This window comes from Octopus sinensis, linkage group LG2 (genome assembly GCF_006345805.1).
Source record: "Octopus sinensis linkage group LG2, ASM634580v1, whole genome shotgun sequence".
NCBI lineage: Eukaryota > Metazoa > Mollusca > Cephalopoda > Octopoda > Octopodidae > Octopus > Octopus sinensis.
The window spans coordinates 27,623,447-27,647,399 of NC_042998.1; the positions used below are offsets into that span (position 1 = coordinate 27,623,447).

General features: G+C 37.3%; 1 long non-coding RNA gene across 1 annotated transcript; it reads right to left on the reverse strand.

Annotated features, from left to right (window-relative positions):
* Nucleotides 1-2,979: 2,979 nt before the first annotated feature.
* Nucleotides 2,980-22,824, reverse strand: LOC118762252. The gene is made up of 3 exons (XR_004998006.1): nt 22,797-22,824; nt 14,154-14,159; nt 2,980-3,144 (listed from the first exon to the last, which is right to left on the reverse strand). It is a non-coding gene; the product is annotated as an uncharacterized LOC118762252 (long non-coding RNA).
* Between the last annotated feature and the right edge of the window lie 1,129 nt (nt 22,825-23,953).

Consider the following 23,953-nt stretch of genomic DNA (forward strand, 5'->3'; position numbering starts at 1 on the left):
ATGTATGTATATATGTACTTACGTACGTATGTATGTATATACTGAAAAGTTCCTGGCTTTGGATAAAAGAAAATGCGAGACGATCCAGATTCACTCACTTACTGCTGTAGTCCTTCAGTTTTTCTAAGCCCTGTTAAAGAACTCGGATGGTTAGGTCTCCACCAGGCCTTTCGCGATATCCTTTAAACCTGGAATTGCTCAATCCCCTCATATGTATGCCTGTTGAGCTGTTGTTTTCGTTCTGTTCCTCGATTGTGTTGTTGTTGATGTTGTGTCCAGCCATGTTGTTTGTAGTAACTCTCTGCTTGCTAAATTCAAGTTTCAGTCGAAAATCACTACGATCGTGAACAAAAGGCTCCCTCAGTTAATTAATCTGAAGATTGACCAGTTATTTAACAAGGCTGATAGTTGTGGCTCCAAAGTTGGAGATAATATTCATCGTATTTTCGATAAACAGTCTCCCACGCCAAATAGGCGACTTGTCGCTTCGAGTATGTATGCATGCATGTATACTCTTTACTCTTTTACTTGTTTCAGTCATTTGACTGCGGCCATGCTGGAGCACCGCCTTTAGTCGATAAAATCGACCCCGGGTTTATTCTTTTGTAAGCCCAGTACTTATTCTATTGGTCTCCTTTGCCAAACCGCTAAGTGACGGGGACGTAAACACATCAGCATCGGTTGTCAAGCAATGCTAGGGGGACGAACACACAAACACACACACACACACACACACACACACATATATATATATATATATATATATATATAATATATATATATATACATACATATATACGACAGGCTTCTTTCAGTTTCCGTCTACCAAATCCACTCACAAGGCATTGGTCGGCCCGGGGCTATAGCAGGAGACACTTGCCCAAGATGCCACGCAGTGGGACTGAACCCGCAACCATGTGGTTGGTTAGCAAGCTACTTACCACACAGCCACTCCTGCGCCTATGTATGTATTTATTTATGTATGTATGTATGTGTGCGTATGCCACGAAGCAAACACTTTGAGCATAGAAATGAAAAATTAGATAAAAACCAAAAGCAAATCCAACTTCAGGTGTCCTCCTACTTGTTTTTAAAATAAGGAATTAATCAAAACGTAAGACACACGCCATCTTCAAAAAGAGCCGAGTAAACAAATCATAAAAAAACCCCAAATCTTCACACTTCACTAAACTGCTTCTGGTTTTCTCTTGTCAGTTCAAAGACATCGACGATCCCTTAGATCTACCCTCGTCACTTTTTACATTTTTTTGTACTTTTCTTTCGTCCCTTGGCCATCTTCTTCTTCTTCTTCTTCTGTTTCTTCTTTTCTTCTTCTTCTTCATCATCCCGTTTTACCTTTCCTTTAAATTCTTCTTCTTCTTTTCTTCTTCTTCTTCTTCTTCTCTTTCTTCTTTTCTTCTTCTTCTTCTTCTTCTTCTTCCCGTTTTACCTTTTCTTTAAATTCTTCTTCTTCTTCATTCCATTTTACTTTTTCTTCTTCTTTATTCCGTTTTACTTCTTCTTCTTCTTCTTCTTCTTCTCCTTCTTCTTTATTCCGTTTTTCTTCTTCTTCTTCTCCTTCTTTATTCCGTTTTTCTTCTTCTTCTTCTCCTTCTTCTTTATTCCGTTTTTCTTCTTCTTCTTCTTCTTCTTCTTTAAATTATTCTAATTCTTATTTCTTTCCCCTTATTCTCCACCCACCCGCCATGTCCTTTCCTTTTTGTTCTAGCTCTTTCTTTCTTTCCTTCTTTGCTTGTCTTATCATCACCGCCTCGTCTTCTTCTTTTATGTTCGCCTCCACATTCACTCGCCCACGCATACAACCATTTAGCACTACCTAAGCTGTTTTCTGTATCATCAGATCGAATTTTAATAATCGATATGTTTATATAAAGACGCTTGCAATTTCACAAATTCAGTCGCCTAAGGATGAAGTATGAGAAACTCTAAGTACCGATTCACACAATCAGGTTTCAATAAATGCAGTTCTCTTCTGCTTAACAGTGACTACGTTTTCATGGACTGGCCTATCTATCTATCTATCTATCTGTCTATCTATCTGTCTGTCTGCCTGCCTGTCTGCCTGTCTGCCTGCCTGTCTGCCTTGTCTGTCTGCCTGCCTGCATCTCTCTCTCTCTGCTTAACAATGAGTACATTTTCATGGACTGGCCTATCTATCTATCTATCTATCTATCTATCTATCTATCTATCTATCTATCTGTGTCTGTCTGTCTGTCTATCTATGCCATTTTCATCGTACTTGTGACTATGGCGAAAGAATGTGTATGGTGGACGCGTCTGAAAGGTCTAGAGACAAACACTTTCCTCTCTGGTCAATTTCTCATCAACTTCTTCAAGTATCACTTGAAGAGGAAGGTGAGAGTAGAGAGGGAAGTTTTTTCTAGTGAATGTTTCAAAAAAAGATGGATGAATGTAGCAAGGATGGCATGTGTGGATGACAGAGCCAGCTTGAGCATAATCCTATGAAGCAAAAAAAAAAAAAGAAAGGAAACAAGAGAGTCACTTATTGTCATGTGTTTTCTTTTTGCATGACACTATTGCCCAAGGTTCCCGTGGTCTTTTTCGTAGGCTTTTCTATCCACGGACAAACTTAATCTGTTTTCCCTTTTTACATTGACATTTCTGTGATACACGATCCCTATTGATCGACCCCCACTTTTTTTTCACGATTCCTTTTGATCGGAATTCGAACCCTTCTCTTGTGTTTTTTTTTCTTTCTCTTCTTCCCCAAAAGAAAAGCTCTACTTTGTATTTTGTCCCTTCTGTGTTCCAGCAAGATGAGGTAACTGCTCATACCGCAAAGGAGACAATACAGTTGCTGAGGCAATATTTTGGAGAAAAATACATTTCTCACTACTGCAATGTCAACTGGCTTGACCAGCCTTGACTCGTGATGATACCTCAAGGAGAAGGTTTTAGAAAGGACACGGATGTGTGAAGCTGAAAATGGATGCCATTTAAGAGATATCATTTTTCATGCATAATGAAGAGGTATAATAAAAAAGGACTAATGACAATTAATCTCCATTATCTCCTCTATATTGAATTAAAATTTCATACACCTATTTGTAAAAATAAGGGAGTTATTAAAAATCAAAACCCCTCAGTGACTTTTGGACCACCCTGTATATAACAAATAAAACAAAATTATAGGAATGCGTATGTAATTTAAGTAAAAAGTAGTCAATAAATTGCAGTAGACTGTGATAAGATGAAATCTTAGTGTTCGCTCCTCGAAGTTGTCCAATTGCGCATGTCGGACTGGTGTTGATTATTTTTTTGTGGGTTTGTAATTACTGGTTGAATGTTCGAGACTCTCATTAAAAAGAAGATGAATAAAAGAATTAAAAAAAAAAAAGAAACCCGGACAAATGCTATAAAATTTAGAAGCCACAAAAAACCGATGCAAACATGAAAATTTGTGTATTGAAGTGATGGTATTTGTAAGAGAGAATAACGGAATGGTTAAGGTTACGGAACTTCCAAGTAAGTTTTGATTGATTGAGACGTACGGTGAATCATTAAGAACGAAATACGAATTATGTGGCTTAATTGAGTGAGATGAGTTGAGCGTTATTGTCCAGAAAACAGAGTTTAAACAATGTGGTTTGGTCGGTTGAGTAGTGTTGTAAGTTACTGCCGATAAAACAGAGAATGAACTGTGTGATTGGTTGAGCTGTGTGATGAATCATGGCCAATAAAACAGAAAGAATCTTGTAGGTTGATTGGTTAAGAAAGCTTATAAAGCAGTGCGATAAGTCATGTCCGTCGCTAATAAAATATGATAGGATTGACTGAGATGTGAAGTGAATCATGACTGTAAAACGGAGAATGAATTATGTATTGGACGAGATGTGTGGTAAGTTACTGCTCACATAAAACCTGGAGCAAGGATAATGTATTATATAAATATATTGACATAATAATATAATGATGATATGGTACCGTAAGATATGTAGTCAATCAACAAACTTCTTTATAAGAAGAATCTCTGAATATAAGCTATTTCTCTAATTGTCTAACTTATCAATCAAACATGACACTCGTTAACTCATTATTGCATGAGAAGCGCATGGAATCCTGAACTCAGTAGAAACCGACTCTAGCAATCAAGGTAGAGAGAAAAACCGTCAACCGCTGCCAGGAGAATAATTATGGGGTATGAAAGTAAATTTATGAGGAATGCTTTAGTTACCCTAGACTAACAAGCTGACTTGGGAACGAGTGGAGTTCTGTGATTGGAAAAATGAAGGTCGTCTTGGCCGAATATACAGTCTCGTGGAAAGTGTTTGATGAATTCTTTCAATGAAAGCGCGTTAAATTCCAGAATCTTTTACAATATTGAAAGGAGAAAGGTTGGCAGGCATAGTTGTTTCTAGTGAAGGTTGGCTGAACTGTTATGCAGAATGCTTACTGTGACTGGAAAGGTAGGAAAACAGGAAGAGACAGCACTCGCAGGATTAAGGAGGCAGCAGAAAAAGTCTATCGTCTGTTATGAGCAAGAAAGTGAAAGCGCTAAGCTGGAAGCCAGGAGGAAGAGATGGGTAAGGATTTGACCACCACTTCCAATGGGTTGGCAGTGGAGGGTGTTACGATTTATGGTAAAAAATCCCAATGAGCATTAGGTATCATCTGGTAACATGAGCTTCCCCATGACCAGCTTCATTCTTCGAGAAAAAACGAAGGGGAAGTGCCTTCTTTTGTTTGTTCCTTCTCGAGCCATGCCTGGCTCATAAGGGCCGGTTTCCCGGTTTCATTGGCGTACAGGTTCCCCACCAGGACGGGACGTCTGTCCGTCGCAGGTGAGCTGTTAGATGCAGGAGGAAAGAGTGAGAACAAGTTGTGGCGAAAGAGTCAGCAGAAGTTCGCCATTACCTTCTGCTGGAGCCGCATGGAGCTTAGATGTTTCGCTCATAAACACACATATCGCCCGGTCTGAGATTCGAACCCGCGATCCCTCGACCGCAAGTTCGCTGCTCTAACCACTAGGCCATGGGCCTCTGCAGTGCTTTTTTTAGATTTAATTATTCTCAATTTTATGAAATAGTGTAATCATAATGTATGAATCTCATACAATGATATAAGATAATAATATAAAATCAAACCTGTATAATGTTATGTCAAAATACCCATTGGGTATGTTGGCATTTTGAAAACACCTCACAGAATGACGACTGTGCCTTTCATAGTTAAGGGCTGCTCTTTGACAAGGCATAGTAGCCGTTCAGCCACTCTGCCAGGGATACGGTGAAGTCATGGTACTGAAGCGCAGCGGATTATGAAGAGGCAGTGGAAGAGCTCAACTGTGTCAACGGTGCTTCTTAAATTGATGATCAACAGTGGAATCTTAGAAGATCAACGGTCAGGATCACCAAATTCTCACAAGAGAGTTCCTGAAAAGCATCCGTAGAGGAGACATCCATGGTTGTGTAATCGAACCAATGCAAGATTCATTATGATTGAAGTTCCCGTTTCAAACTTGTACTGAATCACTCGCTGTGTTGTTAAACAAAGGGCGCATTCTGCTGAGGTTAGATGTGTTTATCTGTTTCTTTATTACCCACAAGGGGCTAAACACAGAGGGGACAAACAAGAACAGACAAAGGTATTAAGTCGATTACATCGACTCCAGTGCGTAACTGGTACTTAATTTATCGACCCCGAAAGGATGTAAGGCAAAGTCGACCTCGGCGGAATTTGAACTCAGAACGTAACGGCAGACGAAATACGGCTACGCATTTCGCCCGGCGTGCTAACGTTTCTGCCAGCTCGCTGCCTTGTTAGATGTGTTTATCGTCGAAACGTTAATCGTGTATATTTTCCTGGTTTAGCTAGCTTGCTATAGAGGCAGCTTGCCCACAATTCAATTCAACGAACAGTATAATGTACCAAATGCTACAGAAATGGGTGTGCTATTTAACGAGAGAAGTACTGAGTATGAAGTAGTTTGAATCAAGATTTATTCGACTGAATTCTTGTGAGTTGCCATTCGGAGTCTCTCGTTTCCGTTCATCAGGCGACTGAGGATAACTCCGGCGAGTTGTAGCTATTGTTAGAATAAATATGAAATAGACAAACCGAATAAAAGTTATTAAAATAGAAACCACAAAAGTGTAATATAAAAACCAGGAAGAGCTATTGGCGTAGTGATATATAATAAGTTGTGATTGGTTGAGACTATAAAGCAGCGAATGAATTATGCGCTATGATTGGTTGCTGTACTGATCGAACGGATCTATGATCAAAGGCATTTTAACCGTAACTGCTGTCTCTTTTTGCATATCTAGAATTCTATTGTCTACATTGTTCATTCTTTTCTGCATCGGTGGGCTGCGTTTTGAAAGAGATTTGGCTAGTGCGATTAGTTGAGACGTGTGATGAGTCATGATCCACAAACCAGAAAGCGAATTAAGTGGTGTGATTGGTTGAGACGTTAGATGAATCATGGACATAAAGTAGAGAGCAAATTATGCAATTCGATTGGCCGAAGTGTCGTTAAGTTATGGCTTTTGGAACAGCGAAAATAATATAATATAAAATACTATAACGTAATAATATAAACGTAATATAACATAAAAATATAAACATATAACGATGAAATAAATTATATATGATGATAAAGCAGCCTATGATAATATAATGGTGTAATAATATAATGTAGTAATATAATGATAAAATAATATGTTATGAGAAGTAAATAGTGAGTTAAATAGAGTAAAGACAGGTGCAAAAGAGTGATAAGAAGTAATGTTTCATAAGATGAAAATGGAAGTTCGAATAAAGAAAGTGAAAATCAACATGGAAATGTAAAATTGGTTTCAAATTTCGGCACAAGGCCAGCAGTTTTGCGGGATGGGGAAGTCGATCACATCGGTCACTGTGCTCGACTGGTATTTATTTTATTGACGCTGGAAGGATGAAAAGTAAAATTGACCTCGGTGGAATTTGAACTCAGGATGAAAGGACGGACGAAACGACTCAAAACATTTTGCCCGGCGTGCTATCGATTCTACCAGCTCACTATTTTGATTGAAACGTAATACTGAGTGGTATTAAGGTGGCGAGCTGGCAGAAACGTTAGCACACCGGGCGAAATGCGTAGCCATATTTCGTCTGCCGTTACGTTCTGAGTTCAAATTCCGCCGAGGTCGACTTTGCCTTTCATCCTTTCGGGGTCGATAAATTAAGTACCAGTTGCCCACTGGGGTCGATATAATCGAGTTAATCCGTTTGTCTGTCCTTGTTTATCCTCTCTGTGTTTAGCCCCTTGTGGGTAGTAAAGAAATAGGTATTTCGTCTTTACGTTCTGAGTTCAAATTCCGTCGAGGTCGACGTTGCCTTTCATCCTTTATGGATTGATAAATTAAGCACCAGTTGCGTACTGGGGTCGATCTAATCGACTGGTCCCCTCCCCCAAAATGTGGGGCCTTGTGCCCAGAGTGGAAAAGAATCGTTAGCACACTGGGTAAAATGCTTAGCGTCATTTCGTTCGTCATTACTTTCTGAGTTCAAATTTCACCAAGGTCGACTTTGCCTTCCATCCTTTCGGGGTCGATGAAACAAGTACCAGCAGAGCACTGGGGTCAATGTAATCCACTTAGCCCCTCTCCTGTGACAACATTTGAAACCAGTAATGGGTGGTAAAATAATTGCGGTAGAAACATTTTTAGAGAAAGAGATGAATTTTTGACTGCCTCTTAATCTGTATATCGGGACATGGCTTTTAATGGATTTTATATTTTGAAAATGTTATTGTTGTCTGTGGAAATAGAGATTAAGTGAGCTCAGAGCAGCCTTTGTATGGCTAAAGTAATTCCATCTTCTCCAAGGTAAACATTTACTATGACCATCCAGTGAGTATGGTTTGGTAATTTCTAAGATTTTCCTACTTCCATTTGATAGTGAAGATATTGGGGTTTTGTTCTTTTACTAACGGCGCGCGCACACACACACACAGACGCGCGCGCGCGTGCGTTGGCAATATATTCATATTTTATGGGTTTTAGACCATAATTTAATAAACTTTGCTAATTGTTTGCCGAAGCAATTTTTCAGTTAGTCTAATATTGCAATGTTTTAATGCCTCGAAGTTGATATTAAAATATAATGCGAAATTGTTATCAGATCAAATATGCTTGAGGTATATTCAAACCTGTAAGAAAATTTTATTGCTGTAGACACAAAAATATAAACACTGTGAGTAGTCAGTTCGTAGCGTTTCCTAATCAGTCTGTTGGATGCATGCATTTCGGAGTGGATATCTGCTCTTCAGCAGCAGCGAAGAGGAAATACATGAGACAGGTCCCTCTTGTGATATTCTTGTCATTGTTCAATGACTGGTTGCAGTATTCAGCAGTTCACCGTAAATAGAATACGGGGTAACAGCGTTGAGCAGCGATGTGTATAAATGCAAACTCGTTTCCGGTTCAAATACGCTCGAGGCATATTCGAACTCAAAAGAAAGCCATTCACTGTATTTTGTCACGGAGAAAATTTTCTCGCTGTTGGCAGAAAAGTGTAAAATACAGACTTGTTTACATATTTCTTGATGCGTCTACATTTGCGTTCTAAATGTAATCGATCTTTCTACCTGATAAGAATAAAGCGTTTAATTTGAATCAAGAAAGTAAAAGCTTGTTTTAGTATAATTGATGGTACACCAAACTAGATTACTGAAGGTTCGCGTCTAGCCGGCAGCTTTCCACGGTTTTCCATTTAATTATTAGGAAAGATGAGCGTTATGAGATGCTACTGGAATACCGTATAGATGCTGGTTGGGGTGCAATACACTTTTCTATAGAAGTTGGATATAGGGGTTTACCAGGGTCCAAACTGAAACGGTAGTTACTATCAATTGATGTCTAACATCAGCAGGCAAACGCCATCTTGAAAGAAATTCAGGCGACAGTTGTGAGTGCCAGATATTGGACATGGCCAAAAATAGAACGATGAAACATGGCTGGAAAGGTGATGATCACAAAATGGACTTCAGTTCAAATACTAGTCAGTTGGACCAGTAGATGGGGTTTCACATCAGTGAAAGGAAGGCCCCGAAATAGTGTGCGTTCTCTCCTGATGACCAATGAAACTTACTGGTAACCGGTACACGGGGTTTTAGACTGATTGCACTTGCACTGGCAAGCTGCTTCCAACTCTCTAAGTTCTTATATGTCTTATACGTAGGAAAAACTATTTATCTTTGTGAGGTTCTAACTATATTAACATAGGTTACACACAACAGACTGATTGATCCATTGAAACACTCGTGCAAGAATTAATGAAGTTTGATCGGAGACTTGCGGATTTGTTGGATTTGAGTTGCTGAAGTATCTTCATTATGTTTTTTTTCGGTTCCAACATCCTGGTTGCTATTTTGCTGCAGGATTTTTTTTTACCGAAATTTTATTGGTCGGTTATCAGCGTTTGTGACGCAATTTTTTTTAAAAGGACTTGACTGAAAACATTGGTTCCGTTTTTCGTACAGTTGTGCTTCATTCAATGTAAGGGATAAAGCAACGGTGAGGGAGATACAGAAAGAGAGGGAAAGAGAGAGAAAGAAAGAGAGGGAGAGAGAGGGAAAGAAAGTGAGGGGGAGAGAGAATTCCTCTCTCTTAAAGGGTGCTTTCTTTTAGAAGCACCTTCGTATGAAACGAAGAATAAGTGTTTGCCAATCTTCTTTATTTTACTGGGATGAAAATAGTCATGGTTTGGATGTTAAGCCTAAGTTATTGTTGATCAAAGAAGCAATTCGTGTGCACACGAACATTCGTTCCTTAATTGGTTCAAGGAACTGGATAAAATTAAAGCTGCTCTCAGAATTATAAATAGCATTAGTGGTTTCGTAGTTGTAACAAAAAATAAACAAATCACCCGAAGACGCGCAACTACGCTAGGATCAAGAAGTTCTCATATATGAGAAAATTTTATGTCTGGTGAACCAAGAGAAGAGATTTAAATATGATGATAATATTAAGGCCGGGAGCTGGCAGAATTGTTAGCGCACCGGGCGAAATGCTTAGCGGTATTTCGTCAGCCGTTACGTTCTGAGTTCAAATTCCGCTGAGGACGACTTTGCCTTTCATCTTTTCGGGGTCGATTAAATAAGTACCAGTTACGCACTGGGGTCGATATAATCGACTTAATCCGTCTGTCTGTCCTTGTTTGTCCTCTCAGTATTTAGCCCCTTGTGGGTAGTAAAGAAATAGGTATTTCGTTAGCCGCTACGTTCTGAGTTCAAATTTCATCGTGGTCGACTTTACCTTTCATCCTTTCGGGGTCGATTAAATAAGTACCAGTTACACACCGTGGTTGATCTAATAGACTTAATCCCTTTCTCTCTCCTTGTTTTTCCTCTCCTTGTTTAACCCCTTGTGGGCAATAAAGAAATAAATATAATAATAATATTAAGGTAGGGAGCTGAGAGGGTTGTTAACACGCCGGGTAAAATGCTTAGCGGAGATTCGTAGGGCTTTGCGTCCGGAGTTCAAATTTTGTCGAGTTCGACTCTATTTTACTATAAACATACAAGCTATAATTAAACATGCACGCGAGTGTATATATATATATATATATATATATATATATATATACACAGACACATACCTATAAATCTCAAACTGATAAATAGATTATCAATACGTCATTAGCTTCCTCATTATTAAATCCTGTCAACTTATGTAATTCTGTGCTTTGATAATTTAGCTTTATAGTTATTAGTAAAAGTTATTATGGATATTAAAGGTTTATGTTATAAATATTATCTCTTACGTTATTTATATCAAAGACAAATTATTTAGAATAATATTCTAGGTTATTAAAAAGACCAAGATAATATTTTGTAGAGCTATAACTTTTGAAGGCGCATGGCTCAGGGCTCAGGGGGTAGATAACTGTAACTGCCATCACTAAATCTATTTTGATTTAATTTAGTCAGGTTAGATGAAACTAAGGTGTAGTGGAGTAGGATCGGATCACAGCATTTCAATTAAAAAATTTATGGTGCTGATAGAGAAATTTGTGTCGAAAGGGAATGCTTATTATAATGAAAAACAGTATTCTTTAGTCATTGAGTTTATTACTTTTAAATTACGCGAGGCGTATTGTACAACAATTTTTCTACATAAATTTCGGTTATCTTAACGTTATCAGAAAATAGTTAGAGACCTACGTCTAAGTAATGCCTCGTTATAATGCGTTAAAATGGTGCTCGTTAAAATGGTGCTCATTAGCGGAAACCTTGGATATTCTAAGAGAAAAGTTCTTAACTAAGCTCTTTGTGCTATTGATCTTGTGTGGTTAGACTATTTATTAACACGACTTTAATGACTCGGTAGGTTTTCTATATCGGTTGTAGAGACCATTACTTAAATTAAGAGTAACATCTACGAAGCTGACGTATTAATGTTAACTTCTAAGGTTATAGTTATGCTTGAGTTTTTGATGAAAATGTCTGCGTCTTTCAAAATTCTATCCGGAATATCTTTATATATAAAAGTCAAGTTGTGTGTCTGTCTCCTACGATTTAGATTCCTAACTACTTCCACATTTTGCGGTGCAGTTTAACCAAAACCGAGTATCTTATAGTCGTGATTCATATCGAGCCCTTCTGGGTATTAGTGCGCGTCTACGATGAGCCTACGATTAAAAAAAAAAATTACCATCATTTGTTTTCCATTTTAATGCATTTTTTCGCTATTATATAAGGGAAGTAACTCTCTAAAAATGTCTACGATGAGTCAACGATTTAAAAAAAATTTACCATAATTTTTTTTCCGTTTTTAATGCATTTTTTGCTATTTTTTGGCTATAACTCTCTAAAAATGCTTATATAGTTATTTCCCTTACAAACCCGAGCAACGCCGGGCGATACTGCTAGTATGGTTATAATTAGCGAAACATAGTAATCCTACATTTCGATATAATCCTCTCAAGGTATATTCACATTATTAAATAAGCCACACGATGCCAAACTTAAAGTGACAGTGAACCCTTGTATATCAATAAATGTTTATTAATCGTTACTTAATCCTAACAAACATATGTTAGGAAAAAAGAGAATTCTCAACAACTCATGCTACAAGGTACTGACGATATCATTGGAGAGTGAAGGTGTGTGACTTAGTGGTTAAGCATACACACACATGTGCACACACACATGTGCACACACACATGTGCACACACACATTCGTGCTCACACACACGCAAATTCACACACGCACATACACACAAACGCGGATACACCCGCACACACACACACACACACACACTCGCACACAGGCACACACGCACATACGTGCATACACACATGCTCAATGCGCGCGCACACACACACATGCAAATACACACACGCAGATACACGCACACACACATGCACATACACACACACGCACATGCACACACACACGCAGATTCACGCACACACACACACACTCAAATACACACATAACGGCGATTCATAACCAAACAATATATATGTGTCGAACAAAAATAACTTTTAGTATTTCGTTCCGAACAACGTCCCTATGTGAGAATGTTGGCTTAGCTTACGCGGTTGATAGAATAGTACATAACAAAGTTCCGAGGGTTACTATAATCAGCTAATTACCTTAAAGGAGGTTCCTCAGTATTCTTCACTTGAAAGATGGAAACCAGTAAAAGAATCCTTTTAACTGCATGTTACTGATTTTCTGTTTTTACTAGAATTTATGCATCAAAATATTCGTTGTCTAAGGCAGCGAGCAGGCAGAATCGTTAGCACGCCGGGCGAAATGCGTAGCTGTATTTTGTCTGCCGTTACGTTCTGAGTTCAAATTCCGACGAGGTCGACTTTGCCTTTCATCCTTTCGGGGTCGATAAATTAAGTACCAGTTACGCACTGGGGTCGATATAATCGACTTAATCCCTTTGTCTGTCCTTGTCTGTCCCCTCTGTGTTTAGCCCCTTGTGGGTAGTAAAGAAATAGAAATAGGTATTTCGTCTGTCTTTACGTTCTGAGTTCAAATTCCGCCGAGGTCGACGTTGCCTTTCATCCTTTCGGGGTTGATAAATTAAGTACCAGTTACGCACTGGAGTCGATGTAATCAACTTAATGCCTTTGTCTATCCTTGTTTGTCCCCTCTATGTTTAGCCCCTTGTGAGCAATAAAGAAATAAGAAACGTTAGCACGCCGAGCAAAATGCTTAGCGGTATTTTTTCTGTCTTTACGTTCTGAGTTCAAATTCCGCCGAGGTCGACTTTGCCTTTCATTCTTTAGGGATCGATGGATTAAGTAGCAGTTGCGTACTGGAGTCGATCTAATCGACTAGCCCCCTCCCCCCACCAAATTTCGGAATTTGTGCCTAGAGTAGAAAAGAATATTCGTTGTCTGAAAACGTAATACCTTTTAAGTGTGTGTGATTGGTAGAGCAATTTACATTTCGTAATACACTGGCGAAAATAAATTTAAGAGCGATGATAAAAGTTCTATTCTATTTTTTACAAAATATTTTGTTACTAACACCATACAAATTATTGGTATCTTTTACACCTTAGGCAGAATTTATTTCTCTTTCGAATGATGCAGACAATAACTATTTTTATATAACTTGAAGAATTCTAATGCTAAATTAATACAAACGTTTCAAATAAATAGCAGGGATACACCTACCTTCCACTCTCTTTGTTAAGCACGATAACAAGAATCGGCAGAACGACATCAACTATCACAGAAATCATAATTATAAGCAGTAGTAGTTCTGATAAAAATAGACACTTTAAGACAGAAACCTTGTAAATTTCTTTAGGGTTTTTAAATGTTGTAAGTTATCGTATTAACTGGAAGTAATTTTAACAAGAGACCAATGTTTCACTTATAGAACACGTCTATAAGGATGAAAGGCAAAGTCGACCGCGGCGGAATTTGAACTCAGAACGTAGCGGCAGACGAAATAAACTGGCAGTAATTTCAACCAGAAACTAATTTTTCACTTATAGAACACGTCATTTATCTAATGCTATATAGGATTGTATAAAATTTAACTTATTTTTGTTTCACTTATAGAACACGTCTATAAGGATGAAAGGCAAAGTCGACCGCGGCGGAATTTGAACTCAGAACGTAGCGGCAGACGAAATAAACTGGAAGTAATTTCAACCAGAAACTAATTTTTCACTTATAGAACACGTCATTTATCTAATGCTATATAGGATTGTATAAAATTTAACTTATATTTGTTTGGTAATAGAATTTATGTTTCATATATTAAAATAATTAAATGCAGTTTGAAAATTTCGCAACACATAATATAAGCATGTATGTATAAAACACACACAAAAGTAAAAAAAAAAAAATTCGTTTTAAATATTGCTGCAGTATCACTGTAAAATAATATGCTATGATTGCATCTTTATACCTTTTTGTGTATTCGTCCTTATTAGACTTATAGAACGAGTATTTTAGCAGTCTTTACAGATCAGAATAAAGATCATTTTGAAAACTTACAAAGAACGAAAATTTGAGCATACTTTTTTTTTAGCTGCTTCAAAATTTCCATTAAATTTTATTGATCTCTAAATACTAAGTTTTCTATACGCTCTCCCTTGCAGAGACGCTCTATGGCTTTAATCGTTGCAAAGTAAGTTTTTTTTCGCCAGCAATAATGTTAAGGCCCTGTTGCTACAAATGCTAAGTGCATCTAATGTAATATTTCATTTTAATCTAAAAAATTACAAATCACATTTTCTCCATATTTTTTTCAGAATATATTTATCGATTGATACACTAGAGGGAATTTCAGCCATCTTGATTTTAAAGTAAAAGAGTTTAACCCTTTCACGTTTCTGTTGTTGTTCTTTTATATTTATTTCCATTTCTTGGCAAGTGTCTTCCTGACACCTGGGGCAAAAGAATTCAGTGTATAGGCAAAAAAAGTAAACACACCCGATCGTTAATTTACAAAATCAAATGAAGTTATGTATTATTATTATTATTATTATTATTATTATTAGTATTATTATTACTTGGGGATACATTGATGTGTCTCTTCATGTAACACACAGTTATTCACTTTCGACTTTCAGTTAAATAATAAAAGTCTTTCAGATACTTAGAAAGTGATATTGATTTTGAAAATCGAATAAACAATAGGAAATAGAACAAGTGATCCCCCTTTTGTTAAGCGCTCGCTCTTCGAGCTAAGTACGTGTTTCTGTTTCAATTCTCGTACATGTTTCGCTTGATTTATCTTGATTTTGTTGCCTTGCTTTTGAAAAAATGGGTAATAAACTCGACTTTCATGTCTTGTTCTCTGAAATAAGTAGAAATATTCTCTATTAAAAGATATTTATAATAAACAACAGATCATAATTTGATGAATGATACTGTCACAGTTCTGTTGGAAACAACAAATTTCTTTGATATTGTGAGAATGTAAGAAAAAAATACTGATTGGCAAAACTGCAGAGAATAACAATTAAAGTATAACAACAACAATAACGGTTTCAAATTTTGGCACAAGGTTAGCAGATTCGGAGAGGGCATATGTTGATTATATCGAACCCGGTCTTCAACTGGCACTTATTTTATCGACCCCGAAAGGATGAAAGGCAAAGTCGACCCTGGTGGCATTTGAACTCAGAACGTAAGAACGGATGAAATACCTATTTCTTTATTACCCACAAGGGGCTAAATATAGAGGGGACGGATGAAATACCGCTAAGCATTTTGCCCGGCGTGCTAACGTTTCTTATTTCTTTACTGCCCACAAGGGGCTAAACATAGAGGGGACAAACAAGGACAGACAAAGAGATTAAGTCGATTACATCGACCCCAGTGTGTAACTGGTACTTATTTGATCGACCCCGAAAGTATGAAAGCAAAGTCGACCTCGGCGGAATTTGAATTCAGAACGTAGCGGCAGACGAAATACCGCTAAGCATTTCGCCCGGCGTGCTAACATTTCTGCCAGCTTGCTGCCTTATAAACTTATCCAGTTTGGTTGCGGATGTATTCAAGTTGATTGACAAAAAATACTTAGATGCTATTTATTTGAGTTATCGTAAAATGATCCAAAGCCGGAAAGAATCCAAAGTTGTCCTGTTAAGGCTCTTTTCTCCTCAGAATGAAAGAACCTCATCAGTTCTTCTAATCCCTCCTTCCTCACTGATCTATGGACATCAACTTTCTACTGTAGGTACATGGCTATAATGAATTTAATGGAAGGCGTTAGTCAGTCATAACGACCCCCGGTACTTGACATTTATCATGAACAAATTGCTTGACAGCCCAGGGAAATATCCAGTAATTGAAAAACATCATTAAATAGAAATAAATATCGAAAATATTGAAGGAAAACTGCGTACGCAGCACTTGTAAAATTTATTACTGATAACCACAAATGATTAATGTAATACACACGTTCATGATATTCAATCTAACACCACGTGTAAACTGATTCCGTTCTTCACCACAGTATAAAACAATTATACATTATACAAATATGTAACGTATCGTTCAACTTAAAGCGAAGAAAAGGGGAACGAGCACTTTGAATGATAAATGGCGCATGCGTGCAAAACTTGACATCGCCCAAAGAATATAAGTCGGTATCTGGACGAATATGATATCAATCTTAACAAAGCGCCGGAATTTATTCTTCGAGTCTTGCAAATAAAACGAATAGAGAATTCAGGAATGGATTGGAGGGAAATATGTTTTTATTTGACGACTTTCGACCGCCCCTAAACTACGACAATGTACTTGTATGAAATTTGAATTTAAATGTAACGCAAAGCCCCAGAAGAATGGTAAACTTTAAAAAGATATGCTTTCAAAATGAAAGAAATATCATTAATGTAAATAGATTTAAAAGAAAGAAAGATTACGAAACCAAAAGTAACAAAACAAGAGAAAAAAAATGGACTCACAGAAAAACCATTGAGAAAGTAAATAACGCAGATAGAACTAGTAAGTACAAAACCAAACAAACCGAAATCTTAGAACATCTACAGAGTATAACTAACAAAAAACTAACAAAACTAGAAATGAAGAGAAATGAAAGAAAAATTAAGAATAGGAAACCATAACAATCTAAAGACAGAAATAATTCAATAATGGCAAAGAACAGAATATCTTTCAATGGACCAAAGTAAGAAATTCCCAACAATAAAAAATACAACCTCCACTCCGAGAAACTTGTAATTTATAGACTTAAAACAGACGCTATGTCATTATCATAAGGCTGAATAAGATAATATATTCAACACCCACTGGTTCCGTTACTGTCTCTGCTTTTCCAGTTACTCAGGACAGGAAACCCTCAAGAGGATCTTATTGATATAAATGTAATATGTTCCTGGCTTTAAGGGTGTCGCGAAAAGCCTGGTTGGACGCCCAACCTTCTGAGTTCTTTTATAGGGCTTAGAAAAGCTGAAGGACCGCTGCAATAAGTGTGTGAATTTGAGAGGTGATATATGTTGAATAAAATCATAATTAATTGACCCTCCTGTATTTTCTTTTGCTCAAAGCCAGGAAGTTTTCAGTACCCCCTCATAGGATATCTACTCCGTATCATTTATTTCATTGCAATTTCCTGTACTATCAACAGGATACAGTACCGCAATTTCTCTATGGTCATCATACAATCCTATGTTGGTTTGTCTATTTCGACGTTTACAATCTGCCCGTATTGCATCACAAACGTAAAGACGCACCAAAGATGAATATTGTCACTAATAAGTATCGCTTACTTTGACTCTTGCGCTGCCTGTTCCCCACCACTATTGTGATACTAGCTTGTAGGCAGTTGCATAACACACTAGCTTTGTCTGTCTGTTTTCTTTTTTTAACTTTTACCTTTTGCTTTGAATAATTACGCTCATTGTTCCATTGTATCTTCCTCAAGCGACCGAGGATATGCTATTCCACACGTTTATCAAAACCTCTTGTAATTAATCTTTGCGAAGCATGATAAAAATCATAATGTCTATCGAGATGCAGAGGTAAATTATTTTCTCTTTAACGCTGTTCAATACGGGGCAAAGGTGCATCGTCCTTTATCACGCAGCTTTTCCAAGCAGACTTTTTCTCCGACGGATAATCCAGACATAGAATCCAGTTACTCGAAATGGTACTTGTAATATTTTCTCTCGCGAAATTTACGCGGGGTCTAATTATAATGCCGCTCTTGTTGTTATCATTAACCGAGTCTTTAAAAATCTTCAGAATTGTTTTATGCCAGGAAATTCTTATTTGTTACTTGCAACATAAATACATTTTTCCTTTTGCTTCTGTCTGTTGTCTGCAAAAAAAACAGACTTGTCTTCATGCGAAATTTTTTTGATGCTTTTAAATACTGCTTTGTTTGTTTACGACTATCAGAAGAGAATAATTACTCTGTCGCAAATTGAAGTATTTTTTTGTTTTTTTAATAAAAAAAATCCAAACGCGTAAGAATTAATGCAATCAATTAAATTTGCATTGTCTCTCTATTTCGAAGTTCCGCTTTAAAAATGTTTTTCCATATAGTTTCATTAAGTAGAAATCCACCGTCTGGTAGAGCTAAAAGAAACACGTACAATAGCTAAGAATGTAATACTAATAATGATGTAGGCAATGATAATAACTCTTTCTAATCTAGACACAAGGCAGTAATTTTGTGGAGGGGGGGGGGTAGTTGATATCATTGACCAAGTGCTTGGTAAGTACTTAATTTTAGCAACAGGAATTGAGCTCAGATCGTAAAGTTCCGGAAGAAACACCACTAGGTATTTTGTCCCACATTCTCAGGATCCGTCTTACCATTTTATTATAAGAACAACAGTTTCATGTTTTGACATAAGGCCAGCAATTTTTGGAGAGTGGGGTAAGTCGGACCCAATACTCAACTGGCACTTATTTTATCGACCCTGGAAGGATGAAAGACAAAGTCGGACTTGGCGGAAATAATAATAATAATAATAATAATAATAACAACAACAACAACGGTAACAACAAAAACAACAATAATAATGATGTGGTACCAGTCAGTGGCTCTCATAGCTTCTGATCTTAACTGATTGGAAGTGTTGTACATTGTTGTCTTGGTATAAAAGATAGGCTACAGCAAATATTCTGCTCAATACCACAGATTTGTTTGTCAGTTGTTTGACCTTAACCAGTTGAGCATGTCCCTTAGTGGCTGACGATATGTGCATCTCTGATCACGAGCAGAAGTAGGTGGGGGAACATCATAGCCATGTGCTGAGAGGAATTCTTTGGGGGTTTGAAGAATTAATCCCTGGAAACATGGATGTTTTGTTCATCATCCTTAAAACTTTATTCTAGAAACTTTTGATGGGCTATTTGACCTAAAGAAAATTTTAACTGGTCCCCACCTACAAGGTCATGCGCTGTTTATCTTGATATGAGATCACCATGTCGTGCATATATGGTTGTGATGCATGTGCCCTTTTCAGACAGGTAGTCATGATAGGTATATTTGGCTTCGTATATTTGTACCCCAGTGTCACTTTGATGGCATGCACTGCTCTCTCACTCAATAATAATAATAATAATAATAATAATAATAATGGTTTCAAATTTTAGCACAAGGCCAGTAATAATAATCATCATCCAGGACTGAGTGATAAGATATGCCCATTGATAGACATTGCTGTCCCTCCTGACTAAAATATTGCTCTAAAAATGTGGAAAAACTAACAAAAAATACAAAGATATCAACATTGAAATCTTCAAGATGTGTGACACGACGTTAAAACAATACAGTCATAATTGAAGCATTGGATATGGTAAAAAAAAACGTATGAACATAAATGTAGATGCCACCCCCAGACACACAACACTACACCTCTATCTAAAAAGTAGCTCTACTAGGAACATCCCACATCATAGGCAAGACACTGGTAATTCAGCAGCACAACCTAAATAAAACAATCCACAAATATAAGATATAAACCATGCTGCAAATGCCCAATAAAATAAACAGTTTCCACAACATGTTCGCTACAGGTTAGATACCCAAGAGAATAACACAAATCATATTCTTTTCTACTCTAGGCACAATGCCTCGAAATTTTTGGGGAGGAGGCCAGTCGATTAGATCGATTCCTGTACGCAACTGGTACTTGATCGACCCCAAAAGGATGAAAGGCAAAGTCAACCTCGGCGGAATTTGAACTCAGAACGTAACGGCAGACGAAATACCGCTAAGCATTTCACCCGGCGTGTTAACGCTTCTTATTTCTTTATTGCCCACCAGGGGCTAAACATAGAGAGGACAAACAAAGACAGACAAAGGGATTAAGTCGATTACATCGACCCCAGTGCGTAACTGGTAGTTAATTTATCGACCCCGAAAGGATGAAAGGCAAAGTCGACCTCGGTGGAATTTGAACTCAGAACGTAAAAACAGACGAAATACCTATTTCTTTACTACCCACAAGGGGCTACACACAGAGGGGACAAACAAGGACAGACAAACGGATTAAGTCGATTACATCGACCTCAGTGCGTAACTGGTACTTAATTTATCGACCTCGGCGGAATTTGAACAAGCATTTCGCCCGGCGCGCTAGCGTTTCTGCCAGCTCGCGGCCTTTAACACAACGCATATTATACACACAGCAATGCAATACAAACACTAAGAAAACAAGAATACACACAATGCTACACACCCCTCTGGAACACGGAGGTAGGGCAGGTGATGCAGTAGGAAGCGATACTGTACAAGCCAGAAACTATCGAACAATAAGAACGATGATGATGACTATAATGATGAATTCTCATTCAAACGCTTAGAAATTAGTTGTCATAGAACTGGTTAGATTTATATATCATACATACAAGATTTATATATCGTACATTAAACTGGTTAGATTTATATATCGTACATTTATATATCGTACATAAAAAAGGAGCACTCCGTCGGTTACGACGACGAGGGTCCCAGCTGATGCGATCAACGGAACAGCCTGCTCGTGAAATTAACGTGCAAGTGACTGAGCAATCCACAGACACGTGTACCCTTAACGTAGTTCTCAGGGAGATTCAGCATGACACAGTGTGACAAGGCCGGCCCTTTGAAATACAGGTACAACTCATTTTTGCCAGCTGAGTGGACTGGAGCAACGTGAAATAAAGTGTCTTGCTCAAGGACACAACGCGTCGCTTGGAATCGAACTCACGACCTTACAATCGTGAGCTGAATGCCCTAACCACTAAGCCACGCGCTTTCACTATATCGTACATACATACACACACGTATATATCTTTTTTTTTATTTATAACTTTGTTATAAACTTTCTAATAAAGACAGACGATTACCTTTACTATGTGGCAATCATTTATCGCACATTTTATTTCATTTGACCTATCGTATCTTCCGTACGTCCTTAATTATTCAACTACTGCCATTCAGATCAACACAAAAAAACCCATCAGTTTCAGTAATCTCATGCTATCAATACTGGAACGCTAATATAGGTTATAGGCCAATCTTATTTCTCTGAAAATATAATATTAGCCATATGTTGCAACTGTGTCTTTAATTACTTGCTATATTGGTTCGGCTTACATACAATTAAATAGGCTTAATCATTTTATAATCATACAATGTAGCATTTTATCAGCTTTCAGTGCAGTGACAATCAACAGCAGCGCTTAGGGCACTTCCATTAAAACGCCCATCATTTTTCTATTCTCGAAGCAAAGACAACAAACGATATTCTATTTCCAATAAATTGCTTTGATCGAGCATTTTTATTTACGTTGGAAAATTGACTTATTAATTTCAAATTGCACCGAAATTATCTCTTAGAGATTTTACAATGTAATTGGATGTTGTTATAAAGGCCCTATGATTTTTCGAATGTCAACACACGCACATAGACACGCGCGTGCACACACACACACATACATATATTAGCGAAATTGTTCGAACCTGTAAATGAAACAAATCACCAATTGATAAATTCCTCATTCAATGTTTAGTAAGAAAAGTGTTTCTAATTGAATCTTTGTGAATTTTTCGTATTGTCAGGACACAGGAATTTCTCTGTGGTTAAAATGTTTACTTGGCTCCACATACTTCTGGGTTATGTTCTGGGCGGCACTATGAGTAAAATGCTTTCTTTTGTAGTCTCAATTTTTGTCACTCAATTTTTGAGTTGAGAATTGTAGCAGGGAACTGTGAAAACCCATCGAAATAGTCTTTGTCTGTCTGTCTGACTGTCTCCTTCTCTCTTTCTCTTTATCCCCCTCCTCTCTCTCTCTCTCTCTCACACACACACACACATATGTACATAATTGTCCCTAGATACGCAGAAACGTATGAGTTCCCCGTAAGGCCTTTTAGACTAACAAACACATCCTCTCTTTCTAACGTGTATTGAGTACTCATTCAAACTATGGTCTTCCCAATTCCATACGACACACACACACACACACACACACACACACACGTTTATATATATATATGTAGTGAGAATTTGCAAAAAACAAAAGACGAAGACAGGTGTGTAAACAAGAAACAGGTGTATTAGTTTAACGCTCGAGAAGTGAGAAAATCTTTTACGTTTCGAGCCTACGCTCTTCGACAGAAAAGAATACACAAATAAACAGGGAGAGAAAATAGAAAATATGTACATACATGTATATATATATATATATATATATATATATATAACGGGAAGCTTTATGAAAATAGACAAAAGACGAAGGCAGGTTTACGGAAATAAACAAAAGATATATATAAATATATATATATATATATATATATATATATATATATATATATACATACATATTCATACACACACACACACACACACACACATATTAGAAAGGTTTGACGAATTTTCAATTTTTTTGTCTGTCTATATATCTGTATTTATTTATTTATTTATTTATTTATTTATTTATTTATTTATTTGTTTGTTTGTTTGTTTGTGTGTGTGTGTGTGTGTGTGTTGTGTGTGTGTGTGTGTCTTTAAATCAGAGTCAAATTTATGTGTAGCTTATTGAATATATCAATTCAGTATCAAACTGAAATAATTACTTCAGTCGATAAGATCGTCGAAACCAATAAAAGAAGTGAAGAACTGAATTGCTGAAACCAACTACGAGAACGATCGGAATAACTCACCGATCTAATCATTACTCAGAAATGGCGTGTCGCTTGTTAATTTACAATAAACATACTTTTTCTCATCGAGATAACAAAATGTAATTTTCTTAAAACGGAAAATATATTTGAAATTACGCAATGCCTGTAATACACACACACACACACACACATGCAAAGGAAAAACGGATGAGATGAATACGGTTGAACGCTTTTGGTCATAGGGATTCTAAATTGCGGTGACGTAGCGCTAAATTATTTTTAAACTTTAGAATTAAGTACAGATTTTCCTTTTCAAAGAACAATTTGCTTGCAGTAAATCTAAAAGCAGGAACGTAGCAGACACAATGTTGAAAAATAAGCGAACTTAGCTATATTCAAGTTAAATTTAATGTATATACTCTTTTACTCTTTTACTTGTTTCAGTCATTTGACTGCGGCCATGCTGGAGCACCGCCTTTAGTCGGGCAACTCGACCCCGGGACTTATTCTTTGTAAGCCCAGTACTTATTGTATCGGTCTCTTTTGCCGAACCGCTAGGTGACGGGGACATAAACACACCAGCATCGGTTGTCAAGCAATGCAAGGGGGACAAACACACACGCACACATATATATATATATACATATTATCGACGGGCTTCTTTCAGTTTCCACCTACCAAATCCACTCACAAGGCTTTGGTCGGCCCGAGGCTATAGTAGAAGACACTTGCCCAAAATGCCACGCAGTGGGACTGAACCCGGAACCATGTGGCTGCTAAGCAAACTACTTAACACACAGCCACTCCTATATTTGTGCTGGTATTTCGATGGTGTTCTTGTATTTAATGACCAA